This window comes from Platalea leucorodia (assembly GCF_965183815.1).
Source record: "Platalea leucorodia genome assembly, chromosome: 1".
Lineage (NCBI taxonomy): Eukaryota > Metazoa > Chordata > Aves > Pelecaniformes > Threskiornithidae > Platalea > Platalea leucorodia.
The window spans coordinates 147244366-147258447 of NC_138823.1; the positions used below are offsets into that span (position 1 = coordinate 147244366).

A 14082-nucleotide genomic window follows, 5' to 3' on the forward strand; every position below is an offset into this window, starting at 1 on the left:
TGGACAACAAGTTTGTATTCCTTATCTCATTCCATAACCCAGCTGTTAAAGCAGAAGATTAATGGTAAAAAAAAAAAAAAGAAAAGAAAAAATAAAAATTATGATCTAAAGTATGGTTCTTAAAGGACACAAAGTGGTAAGAATTATCAACACTATTTTGAAATTCCTTGATTTTACACTTAAGATGTGTAGAAGATGAGTTAAAGAATTAAAGCTTCGTAATAAAAAACTGTGATTTTGCGCCTCACATCTTCAAATATGGTATTCAGAGTATTCTCTATAGGAGGAAAAACATGGCAGATTTGAGGTTATCTCATTTCTGCAAATGTCTTTTTATGATCTTTATGATTCATAAACCGTTTTGTTACATCTCTTACAGTATATATTCTGCATTTGTTTAGGCAGTCAGTATAAGTAAAGGTTTACTTAATCTTATATCCAAGGAATCTAGTATTGCACAATGTTTAGCACACTGTCCTTATGTTTGGCACTATGGAGGGTTGTAACAGTTGTCCAGAGTCTTCCTAGAGTTTTTGTAATTGTGATTATTTCTCTTTCAATCTTTGGTTTTCCAGAGAATTACAGTTGCCTCAACTCTAAGATGGGAACAATCTGAGGAAACCTGTAAAATAAATATGATTAAAACAAAGGTGTGACAAGGTTTGAGACAAAATAGAACTAAGTTGCTTGAAATGCTAATGGTCTTATAAAATGTCTTTGATGCTTATTGTTACTTGGTCTTAGTGGTAGAACTGAAGGAAAAAAACAAAATCCAAGCAATCACTATTGTATCCCTTAAGCTACCTAAAACCCAAAATCAAACGAAGGTGGATTATGCTAGGAAATGAAGAAGGCATTTTTGCATTTGAGGAGAAAGGAGAGCTGGGAGGGCTAGGAAATGAAGACAGGATGAAGTAGTACAAGGTACCTAATGAATCATCTTTTACAAAGAGGAGTTGTTTTATTTTTCTGTTCTGATTGGTAAGGATAACATACAGAATGAAGATGTATTTTAAGAGCCTAAGCACATAAAAGTATATTTGGTGGAAAGAGTATCATGGGAATGTAGAAAGAAGCAAACAAGAAACAGAAGAGTTTGCTTGGTTATAAATGAAAGCTGGCTATAATGAAATTAGTAGATTTAATAGTTGTGACAGGATAAATCAAAGTTTTAAGAAGGTGATGCTCACAGAATAATTCAAAGAAAATCAATAAATTATTCTTGCCTTCTCAGTACAGATTTCTTTTCCAAAGTAAGAGTTTTTAAAGTATAACTTAATCTTTTAAAATATAACTTCATCTTTGCTAATGAGCAACTTAATTGTCGTTCCTTGAAATGCCTACCTGCTTGAAACAAAATCCTGTCTCCAGATGAATTACCAGTTGCTTTTTATCAAAGTGTTTTTGAAACTGCCTTTTCTCAACTCAGCACTTACAGCAATTAAGAACCAAGAGTCTTACCATTTAGCTCCTAGAAATATTGCAAGTGCTGGCACTCATGACAGAGTGAGCTGTTAATGCCTTCTGATGCTCTGAAGCAACTCACTATGAGATTCTGGAACTCCCAAACTGGTGCATTTTAAAAAAGGATTTTCATCAGTGGTATAAGTTTAGTTATTGAATTTGTTTATTAGAATGCATGTTCCTTGCTGAAATGCATATTCTTTTATTACAGCGATGTCAATTTCAGAAATGAAAATTGGGGGAAGATATTTCAGAGAATGAAAATCATATTAATTCTTTGCACAAAGGAGGAAATGAAAGGGATGGATGGATGGGCTTTGTCATTAACTCTTATTATGAAAACCCGCCGAGACTGATACATGCAGACTGTCTAATAAAAGGCTTGAAGGCTGAAAAATCAGTGTTTTATCTTGCTGTTTTCCTTCTTTCTATAATGCACTGTGAAAATGCAATTATGTGATTTTGTAAGTTATCCTTAAAAGTGAAGCCAATTTTTCATGCATACTAATGTACTTAGCCAGTATACATTTTGTCTGGATCAAATAATTTCTTAAAGGTACCATTTGATCAGCTTGATATTTCTTTTTCAAGTGTTTTTATAGAAGGCAGAGACATACTAAATAGCATTTCTGGTTTCTGTCAAAATATAACTCTGAAAAATTAGAGAGAAACTTATTTTTAATGTATTCTCTTCAGTGCTAAGAATCATGAATCTTCATTGCAGTCACTGGAACTTGAGTAAGCTCATCAGTTTCAGCAGCATATCCCTAAAGTAAAACTCACCCTGTTGCATATTCATCACTAACATTTTCCTGTCTTTTGGAACAATTACTCTGTAGATTCTTGCAGTTCTGTTATCTGCCTTTTTATTGTTGTTGGGTTTTTTTCTTCTTCTTTTTTTGCTACCTCCATTTGCTGAATATTTCAGAATCCTGTAGCATGCATCCCTCAGTTTAGTGATGGAAAGTGTGAATTTCAAGTTTAAAATCTCTCCCTCCATTGAAATTGTTTCTATTTGTCTCTCTCAGAGCTATTCTAGGTGGACTTAATAGTTTTGGAATTATATGTTTAATGCAGAGCTTCAACATTCAGATAATTAGCAGTAATTTTCTAAATGTAATGATAATCTTAACCACAAGTCTCTGTGGGTTATTTAATAGGAGAGACAAATTTTCAAAGCAGTAGCTAAGGGCAGAGTAGTAAATAACTACTGCTTTGCCCAGATTTTCCTACATGATTAACATGTACAGATGTTTTGTTTGGTTTGTTTGCATACACTTACCAACCTTACACTTAACATACGGAGTATGTGTCTTTCTCTAAAATAAAGTAGCCTGTCAAAGCTGAGATGAGTTATTATAACTAGTCCTGTTATAAAGTGCCACTGAACTGTTTGTATTGAATTGTTATCAACCTGGTGATTGACAGTGTGCCAGAGGACACACATGCTCATTCATAACTCACGTCTTCATGACCTTATTGTCTGCTCTTTTTTCTTCACGTCACCATGAAGAAAACAGAGAAGAGAGAAAAGAAGAAAAAAAAAAAAAAAAAGGAAAGAGGAAAGGAAAGAAAAAGTGAACTTAAAATTCAAATCTTGAGTGAACAAATCTTGACTTCAGTTCATTCTTTGACTCATTTAAATAATTTTAATAATTTGATACTGTATGTGGATTTATCTGATGCAGAGGTTTTTTTGCTTGAATGAAATATAAGGTCAAACTCTGTAGGGTTAAGTTACTGTTTTCAAATAATCTAAGCAATATTCTTTTAGGAAGTTAAGTTTTAAGATAAAATCAGTGAGAAATGAAAAAAGAGACAGAATCTGTCATGTGCTTTGAAAATAACGTTAGGTGAAGAAGACACAATAATCACATCTTTTTCTTTTAAGATAAGAGATTCTGCTATACAGCATTAGTCTTCAGTTTTATTGCATTTTAATGTGCTTTTTTTTTTTTTTTCCAAGCTACCTATGAAAGACTGAATCCTAGGAACCGAGATCTTTAAAAATGAGCAAGTATTCTGTTTACTGCAGTGTTGAGGTAGCAACAGCCCAAATCTATAAGGAAGGTGCTCAGAACCTTCTGAAAATAAGACTCACTCTCAAGCAATGAAACCTAAATAAGTAGATAGATGATATTAGAAATGTCAGAAAAGATATTCACTATTCTGTGATTTGGAGAAATACAGCTTCACAGAAAAGGTCTTTAAAACATGGGCAAATTAAGAAAAGCTGTGATTTTTCCTCCTTCCACCTCCTCTTTCTTTGATGTACACGTAAAAGTGCAGGACTGCACTCCACTCTGTGTTGAGTAAAAGGAGGAAGCAGGGAAGGAACATACCTCATCATGTGATACTTCATCTTTAAACTACTTGGTCAGCCATCAAAAGGCTTTAATGATGATACTACATCAAGGAAAGTAAAACTTCATTAAAACCAGATTTATTAGTTAACTTCATTTGCCCACCATGACAATACGCTTGATTCTAAACCAAGAAGAAATAGCCTGAAAAGTAAGCTGGCCTCCTGAAATACTCTTGTAAAACAGAGGGATTACCATGCATCAAAAGCCAAAGAAATGAGCAGTGACAGTTAAAGTCACATTATGCTCATTCTAGACTATATTTCTGTGCTTTGCACAACACATATTCTGTTTTAAAAATTCTGCATGGTTCAAACTTGCCAGGAAGATACTGTTTTCATAGAATCATAGAATTGTTAAGGTTGGAAGAGACCCTTAAGATCATCAGGTCCGACTATTAGCCTAGCACTGCCAAGTCCACCACTAAACCACGTCCCTAAGCACCACATCTACACGTCTTTTAAATACCTCCAGGGATGGGGACTCAACCACCTCCCTGGGCAGCCTCTTCCAGTGCCTGACTACCCTTTTGATAAAGAAGTTTTTCCTAATATCCAACCTAAATCTCCCCTGGCACAACTTGAGGCCATTTCCTCTTCTCTTATCATTTGCCACTTGGCAGAAGAGACCAACCCCCACCTTGCTACAACCTCCTTTCAGGTAGTTGTTGAGAGCGATAAGGTCCCCCCTCAGCTTCCTTTTCTCCAGGCTAAACAACTGCAGTTGCCTCAACTGCTCCTCATAAGACTTGCGCTCTAGACCCTTCAGCAGCTTTGTTGCCCTTCTCTGGACATGCTCCAGCACCTCAATGTCTTTCTTGTAGTGAGGGGCCCAAAACTGAACACAGTACTCGAGGTGCGGCCTCACCAGGGGCACTATCACCTCCGTAGTCCTGCTGGCCACACTATTTCTGATACAAGCCAGGATGCCATTGGCCTTCTTGGCCACCTGGGCACACTGCCGGCTCATATTCAGTCGGGTGTTGATCAATATCCCCAGGTCCTTTTCCGCTAGGAAGCTTTCCACCCACTCTTCCCCAGGCCTGTAGCGCTGTATGGGGTTGTTGTGACCCAAGTGCAGGACTCAGAACTGAGCCTTGTTGAATCTCATACAGTTGGCCTCAGCCCATCAATCCAGTTTGCCCAGATCCCTCTGTAGAGCCTTCATACCCTCCAGCAGACCAACACTCCTCTCCAACTTGGTGTCATCTGCAAACTTACTGAGGGGGCACTCGATCCCCTCATCCAGATCATTGATAAAGATATTAAACAGGACTGACCCCAATGCTGGGCCCTGGGGAACACCACTTGTGACCGGCCGCCAAGTGGATTTGACTCCATTCACCACAACTCTTTGGGCCTGGCCATCCAGCCAGTTTTTTACCTAGAGAAGAGTATGCCCATTCAAGCCATGAGCAGCCAGTTTCTCCAGGAGAATGCTGTGGGATACAGTGTCAAAGGCTTTACTAAAGTGCAGGTAAACAACATCCACAGCCTTTTCCTCATCCACTAAGCAGGTCACCTTGTCATAGAAGGAGATCAGGTTAGTCAAGCAGGACCCAAGTTTCATAAACCCATGGTGACTGGGCCTAGTCCCCTCATTGTCCCGTACGTGCCACGTGATGGCACTCAGGATGATCTGCTCCATAACCTTGCCCAGCACCAAGGTCCGGACAGACAGGCCTGTAGTTCCCCAGATCCTCCTTCCAGCCCTTCTTGTAGATGGGCATCACATTTGCTAACTTCCAGTCAACTGGGACCTCCCTGGTTAGCCAGGGCTGCTGATAAGTGATGGAAAGTGGCTTGGTGAGCACTTCTGCCAGCTTCCCCCGTACCCTTGGGTGGATCCCATCCGGTCCCATGCACTTGTGTGTGTCTACATGGAGTAGCAGGTGGCTAACCATTTCCCCTTGGATTATAGGGGCTTCATTCTGCTCCCCATCCCTGTCTTCTAGCTCAGGGGGCTGGGTACCCCAAGAACAACTGGTCTGACTATTAAAGACTGAGGCAAAGAAGGCATTAAGTACCTCAGGCTTTCCATCATCCTTTGTCACTATGTTTCCCCCCACATCCAATAAAGGATGGAGATTCTCCTTAGCCCTCCTTTTGTTGCTAGCATATTTATAGAAACATTTTTTATTGTCTTTTATGACAGTAGCTAGATTAAGTTCCAGTTGGGCTTTGGCCTTTCTAATTTTCTCCTTTCTAATTTTCAAAGGAATTTGAAAGCAGAGGAGTAAAGCTTTTTCCTAACAGTTTAAAAAACTGTATAAAAAGAGTTTGACTTCTCTTAAAAGTCTCAAGGGTGCTGCAGAAAGAGAAGCCTTTTGATACAGTGAATCTTGAAAGTCTTTTTATGGTATTAATACTGGACAGTTAATGTTTTTTGATGAATCATTTGAAAATATTCTGTCTCTGATTAAAAAGTCCTCAAGTATATTTGGTTTGAAGAGTCCAGGAATATTTAGTAAATATTTTTATTGCCTCTATCCATTTGGTAAGCTCAGCTTCATTTCCTGTGGCTCTGCTGAAATAAATATCAGATGCAAATGAACCAGGGAACTATTTTGAACCCTGCTTGGAACATGAATAGAAGGAGAGGTGCAGATCAAGAACAAAGTCTGGGTTTCATTGCTGTTTCACTGCAGATGTAACAAAGCAGATTGCCTCATAGCGGAACCTTTATAATTACATCTGAAATACTCAGTGTATTCTTCTGACAGAGAGTGTATTCATAAGAAGTTTCTTTGCAACATCTTGTAACAGAAAATTACATACTCCTCTTGCATGCTTTGGATTCAGCTCCTAATATTGTTCTGACTGTGTTAGAAATGTAGCTTTGAGAATAATGGTGGTCTCTGCTGCATAAGAAAAATATTAAACTCGGCCACAAAATAAAAGGAATTCTAAGACAGAAAGAAATCTTTTCCTCTCCTTTATTCTTAGTATCCCCAGCTGAATTAATGAGGATATTGAGCCCAGTAAGATATACTTTCCCCCTGAAGTTCTCAGAAGAGAGGTTATAAGCACTTTAGATCATTCTTCAGATGAAGACAAGCATGAAGAAGATTCTGAATTGCAGTGTAATGAAATCATTAAGAAATAATTCCCCTCAGACTATCAGAAAGTAGGTAAAAAAATCCTCTGAATACGAATAGGAATTTTCCAATATGGCTAGGCATATAGACCTACAGATCTAAAAAGGTTATCGTCTTCTTAGAAGTAATTCTGCCATTTTCTGAGAGTGTCTATTGCTCAGTGTGATGAGACAGTGGAAGACCAGAACCCACTGCTACAAGTCAATGGAAGAATACACCTTTTACTGTTAAGTTTTCCTTAATGATGGCTCATCACCTCAGCTTGACCTTCGACTAAGTTCAACCCATAGAGGGCAATGACATGCAATTAATAATAACTTTCCAGAGCCTTGAATGAAAACACCCTCTTTCACATCTGTTTTTAGTGGTCTTGGTGTGTGTTTCTGGGAAGAAATGACATTTTGTTAGCTGATCTGTTAATAACATTGGACTTCCAGAATTTCTCGGATTGAGTTTAGGGGATTATAAAGCACAGAATTACAAAATAGGTTCTTAAAATTATGTTCTGAGGAACTTTCCAGAGGTGTTGCCCAGCAGCAGTCTGTGGACCACATGCCATGAAGAAATAAGTCCAAAGTAGAAATACACATGATAAACAAGCAAGTGTTCTTCTGTTGTAGCCCATGGTCCACTTGTCCTGTAAAGCTTATGGGTATGACCAACACATAATCCTCTTTAGCTGTTTTTGTCTGCAACAAGATTAGGTGATCATTAAGGCTATTGATACTGCTGTGTCCCTCTCTTCCCACTGTTTTGGGATGCAACAAATAAGCTTATTGGACCTATGATGAGGACACTTGATAAATAGGAATAAATTTCTCTCTTTTCTGCTATAGGTAGAGATATATGCTACCAGGTTAGCTTGTTTGATACCAAAATAACTTTTTGTCTCTCAGGAGCTATAACTGGGCAACATGGCTGTTTCATTTTTGATCCATGGAAACCTTTAGACTATGTTGGCTGCTATGATTGTGTTTGCATAGTGAAACTTCCGCCTGTCCTTGTGACGACGTTCTGCAATTCTTTTCCTTCTAGGAAGTTCTAGTGGTTCCCTACGTATTTGCATAAGAAAAACATTTGAGATTCCAAGAACAAGAATTATTATAATACTTGGAGTTTTTTATGGATACCTCATACTGCTGTACTGCTGTACTGTTGCCTCCTGAAATACTCATTACTTAAGTGCTAATTAAGTGTTAGGTATTGTAATGGAAATATTAATAGGTATATACACATACAAAGACAGACTTTTGAAAGGACACACTGATCCACTGGGTTTTCAAAGAAGCTATGAATGCTATAGGTCCTGGCTGAGCATCACAGAAGTGCATCCACATCTTAACTGTTGGCAAGATTTTTTTCTAGACTTCACTTGCAAAGGAAGGAGAAATATTTCCAGAGTCCTTTTCCCAGAAGAGGGATGGAGCTCAGGAGGAAACATGGATTTGTACATTTGAATAGGTAATAAATGGGCAGTGAATTCCTGTATCGTGAGTTAGACCAGCATAGGAAGGAGCTTCTTGATGATGAATAAAAGGTAAAGCTGGGACTATGGTATAGAAGACACTTTAAAATTGCTTATTTTGGTATTATAGATAGAATTCAGCTAGAGAATGTGAAATCAGTTCATGAAGAGGCAAAATAGTCTAAAGAATGGGCTGTATAGATCACAAAGCAAGAGTTTGATGAAGGCTTTAGTAGACCTCAACTTATGAGATGATGAGAACTTCTGAATTTTAACTTATGATGTTCTTTGAGATGTTATGCAGAAAGAGTTTACAAAATATTAATATAGACCGCATAAGAATTTAGAAGGATTTTAGGACTCATAAAATTGTAATACAAACTTGAGTGGCATGCAGATTGTGGGGCTGTTCACAACTCATAAAAAGGAAACATAAGGAAGAAAAAAAGATTAAGTTATTTTAACCACATTTCCCCTCAACTGAGGGAGACATCCACAGAAAGATATTAAAGAGAGAGTATGAGGTTTTAGTCTGAACAGAAGAAAATCTGGTGGTTGTCATGTGTTAGTAGTGATGTGTTATTGTTAGCATTTTGCTGTCAAATGAGATGTCTTGCTAAAAAAATAGACTTTGACCAAGGTTTTAGGGCAAAAATATTTTGCTTGTGCTTTCTGTGTCAGTGAGATCTGAGACCCTCTCTTCTCTCCTTTTTCAAAGATTTGCATATATGTAATAGACAAAAATTATAATTGTCTCATAGTTCAGAACTGCAATTTAGCCTTTTGTTTGGAAAGAGCAGGTTTTTTCCTTTCACACACACTGGTTTCTGGATGCTATTTTTTCATGTTACTTTGGAATACCATCTTTCACTGAGGATGGTAGGCTGGTGATTTAAGTGAAGCAAGAATCTTTTCTATCACTCTGCTTAGCTGGAGTAGAAATATGGGCAATAAGAGGATGCAAATGGGAAACTGGATGATGACATGGCTTTAGGAATGTAAGGTAGAGTTTGAGGTGAACACATCTGAACTAGAAGGAAGGCTAAGGCAAATTTAATGAGACATAATGAAGATAATAATGTGGCTTTGATACAAAAGTGTTGGTGTAAGGAAAACAGAGACTGGGATTATGTGCAAGTAAGTGTAGCAAAGAAGGATATGTGCAGCCTAGGGTATGATGCTTACAATGCAGAAGAGGGCTGCATATTGGTTTGGTTTTTTTTTTTGGTAAAAAGGATCACATGCAGCTAGACTCCTACAGGGTAACTGGAAAATGGCATTTCCACCCTGACCAACAGCCAGCATAATCAACGTACACACACACAGGCAGCACTGATACTATCTGCCAAAGCCACAGATCTTAACCATCTTTTATCAGTCTGTTGGAGCATAGAGTTAGACTGGGCCTTTTACCACCAGCCCAGGTTGAAGAGCAATCTAGACATTCAGTATGAATGCATCAGTAGAAGAACAGCCTCATAAAAACAGAAAGAAAGGTGACATTGTGGCCTCCAGTCTCCTCTACGCTGAGACACATTTCTTCTGATTGCCATTTCTCTCTTTTACATATCTCTCTTTTACATTAATACATGTATATGGGAGTGAAAAAGATCAAAGGATTTCTGGATGCAATGGGCAGGTCAAAGCACAGACTCATTTTTTTCTCCCTCAGGCCATATTTGTGTTTGTTTTAGAAGCAAACACATTCCAAAGATATGAAAGAAATGCCAAGGCACCAGACAGATTAAATGGCTAGAGAATGCAGAAAACAAAACAATAATTCATGAAATGGAATCTGCAAAGCTTATAAACGATGATCCTCTCATGCCAAGTATGTATCCAGAAGAAGTGTATAGCTTACACGCCTTAGCCAAGCCAGCTCCACTGTCTGGGCCAGGGAAGAGGAGGAGAGCCAAGCTTCCTGCTTGTCTCTCCCTTTCCCACCTCTTCCTTGGCTATTTCATGCAGACAACGTGCAGGACTTGTGTTTTTGAAGGGCCTTTTCACTCCGGATTAGAACGGCCTTCATGCAGTTATGCAGGAGATCAGGTTGCTTTTCATCTTGTTATGTAGAGCTGTAGCTGAGCAAGTGAAAAATCAGCCTCTCATGCTTTATGAAGTGCTGTTGTTGTATAGGAACTGCTACTGTTGAACCCAGACAGGAAAAGAAATGTCTCTCTCTTCTGTGTTTTATTTGTGTACTCATATTCAAGAATTTGTGAAGTGCAAGGAGACTGCCATTTCTGTCGTAAAGTTTCTACCTCAAAAAAATTTCTTCCTAGCAAAAAGTATTTCATAGAATCATAGAATCATTTAGGTTGGAAAAGACCCTTAAGATCATCAGGTCTGACTATTAACCTAGCACTGCCAAGTCCACCACTAAACCACGTCCCTAAGCACCACATCTACACGTCTTTTAAATACCTTCAGGGATGGGGACTCAGCCACCTCCCTGGGCAGCCTCTTCCAGTGCCTAACTACTGTTTCACTAAAGAAGTTTTTCCTAATATCCAATCTAAACCTCCCCTGGCACAACTTGAGGCCATTTCCTCTTGTCCTATCGCTTATTACGAGGGAGAAGAGACCAACCCCCACCTTGCTACAGCCTCCTTTCAGGTCGTTGTAGAGAGCAGTAAGGTCCCCCCTCAGCTTCCTTTTCTCCAGGCTAAACAACCGCAGTTGCCTCAACTGCTCCTCATAAGACTTGCGCTCTAGACCCTTCACCAGCTTCCTTGCCCTTCTTTGGACACACTCCAGCACCTCAATATACTTGTTGTAGTGAGGAGCCCAAAACTGAAATTCAGTGTCTCACTGTGGAAAAAAAATGCCCCAGTTCCTGCAACTCCATAAAAATTTGATACTTTATGTCTATGATACCATATACAAATTGACTGCTACAACATTTTTATGTGGATATTTTTAAAGTAATATGTGATCAGTATTACTTGTTACTCTTGGCATCCTTTACTCAAAAATCAACATGATAAATGTAACATAAGTCTGGACAGAATGTCATATAATAAAATATAATGTGAAATCCATGAAAATCAGGCTAACAGCAGAGGTGAGGCTTATATTCTGGTTAACTGTGCTAGATTTAACATTTCCAGATTTTATGTAAATATTTATCTCTGTATATTTTAAGAAGCTCCACTGACTTCCCTACATCCAAACTTTAACACATGTAATTTTTTTATAGATTTGGGGCTTAATGTTGGGATAGATAAAAGTTTTGGATTTTTCTATCTATCTTGCTTAAATGCATGAAAGTAAAGGAATTCCGTTATCATTTAGTATTATTATTATCCACTTCATTGTAAGTAAGTCTCATAAATTCCCCACAAATACACAACACTGAGCTACTTTTGTAAAATTAAACATTAATTTCTTATAAGCAATGTTTGGGAAATTTTCCCATTCCAGAGAGTTCTCAAGGGCAGACAGAAGAGGTTCCAGATACAACAGAGGGATTAAATGTTAAAAAGTGCTTCTCTTCTGAGTTTTGTTTTTGTATTCCATGTTGGAGACCTTAAAGCCAAATGTCACTCATCATAACCATCCATTTTATTCATGTCATGGATAGATGCAAGATATTTGCAGACTAAACAGGTTACCCCGATAATACGTAATACTCTTTTGGAGGTTATTGAAAAATATAAGAATCAATGGAATAGCTATTGCTGAGTTACTGAAATAATTAAGTTAAATTGTTGACTACATATTTGATGAACAGGAATAATATGAATAAAGTTAAGATAGATTTGCCAAACTGTTTTACCACTGCTAAAATCAGCTTCGATTACCATATATCTACTCTTTTTGAGCTCAGTGTTAATACAGAATCCTCTCCATTGTGTTTCCAGGTTGAAATGTAAGTGGAAGTTTTAGAAACACTTACACTCGTTCTGATTCCAGTCCCCCTTAATTGCATTGAATATAAGCCTGAAAGGGGCTTTTTCACTGGGAGGGTGATTGGTCACTGGAACAGACTCCCCAGCGAAGTGGTCGGGGCACCAAGCCTGTCAGAGCTCAAGGAGCATCTGGACAATGCTCTTAATCGTATGGTTTAGTTTTAGATAGTTCTGCAAGGAGCAGGGAGCTGGATTCCATGATCCTCATGGGTCCTTTCCAACTTGAAATATTCTGTCAATCTATGATTCTATTAAATGAATGGATCTCTGACATGATGGCACATAGACTCAGGAGTCTCACTGGGAGAGGCAGGTTGAGAAAATCATAACCAGTTGTCATTGACTGTGGAATTAGTGGTGCAAAGCACCAGCGAGATCCTGTTATATTATTTTCTCTTTAATGGACTGTGTTATTGGCTTTAAACCGATGAGACATAACTGAAGAAGCAATGCCTACACTTGTCTCTGTAGGTGCTTGTGTGCTCAGTCATCGTGACTTATAAAGGGCTGCTATCACCACTGGTCCAACACCGTTAATAGTGTGCAGCAACAGAGCTGTTCAGCTGAATACCTATGACTTTGTATGCAGTTATGGAGACCCTTCCCTGTGTTTTCTTTCATATTTAGCAATTTAAAGTAAAGTTGCCATTGTTGTCAACTAACTCCTTTACAATTAACGATGGTTCTCCAGAACACCATCGTCAAGCTACACTTCAGTATCTCTATCTTTTGGTAGGTCTGAGGACTGCTTTCTTAAAGATATCAACGATTCTGTAAGTTCCCTGATTCAGAAACCACTAATATAATATTATTGTGCATGCTTTTCTGCACTTTCTTATTCAGAATACAATATCTAAAGCACCAAGATTCATTTTCTCATCGTAAATATGCATAAGACAATCTTATTAACATAAATCTGATCTAACAGGTTCACCATGTATAAAGAAATGTAATTAATTTCCTTTCCTGCCTATTTTTACTGTTGTTTCTATTTTCCTTAGGTTTTGCTTGTTCATGTACTACTTTCTTAGAACCTTTGTTATGCATTACATTTAGCTGTTTGATGCATCGCACAGTGTTTTTATTAACCCTAGCTGGAGTCCTAATGGGTTTTGATAAGAAAAGACTAGCAAAAAATTTCTCATTTAGAATTTGGATGATTAGTCTCACAGTCATAAAGAAAAATAAATTTGGATATATACAAAACTTTTGCAAATATTTACTTTCAGTGCCATCATGTATATGTATCATCCATTCACAGCAATTGAAACTGGTGCATCTGCATTCTAATACTACTATTAAAAAATGAAGCATGTTGTTTGCTGCTGACTTGCCAGTTAGGTGATATGATTGGATATTTAAAGAAAAGCTTTAAAATATATTAGCATATTTGAAAGTCAGAATACTCTTATTTGCCTTCAAATAAATTATACTAAACCTATGATTATCTTATATTTCTTAGTTTTTCCTCCCTTGTATTACCATTGTCACAACTTTTTAAAGATTCTAGCTATCTGATACCCTAATTTTAAAATGGTAGACTAACCTTGCATGCAGTAATATATTCTAAACACAAAGAACGAATCTTGGTATTACATAAAGTTAAATACAACTCTGCCAAAATGGACTGTTTTGGAGTTCAATCATACACATAGTAATTTCTGTACCGAGACTCCATCTACTATTGATGTTTATGTGATTCGCATGGTAATCATCTCATTTCACTACTTTTCCTATTATCCTAGCAAAGCACACATTTACCATTTCTTGACAGAACTGAAG

General features: G+C 37.7%; 1 protein-coding gene across 1 annotated transcript in view; it reads left to right on the plus strand.

Annotated features, from left to right (window-relative positions):
- Positions 1 to 14082, plus strand: part of MALRD1 (MAM and LDL receptor class A domain containing 1) — a gene marked incomplete at both ends in the record, with an annotated part of 328396 nt that overhangs the window by 204602 nt on the left and 109712 nt on the right. The gene's annotated exons all lie outside the window — the stretch shown is intronic.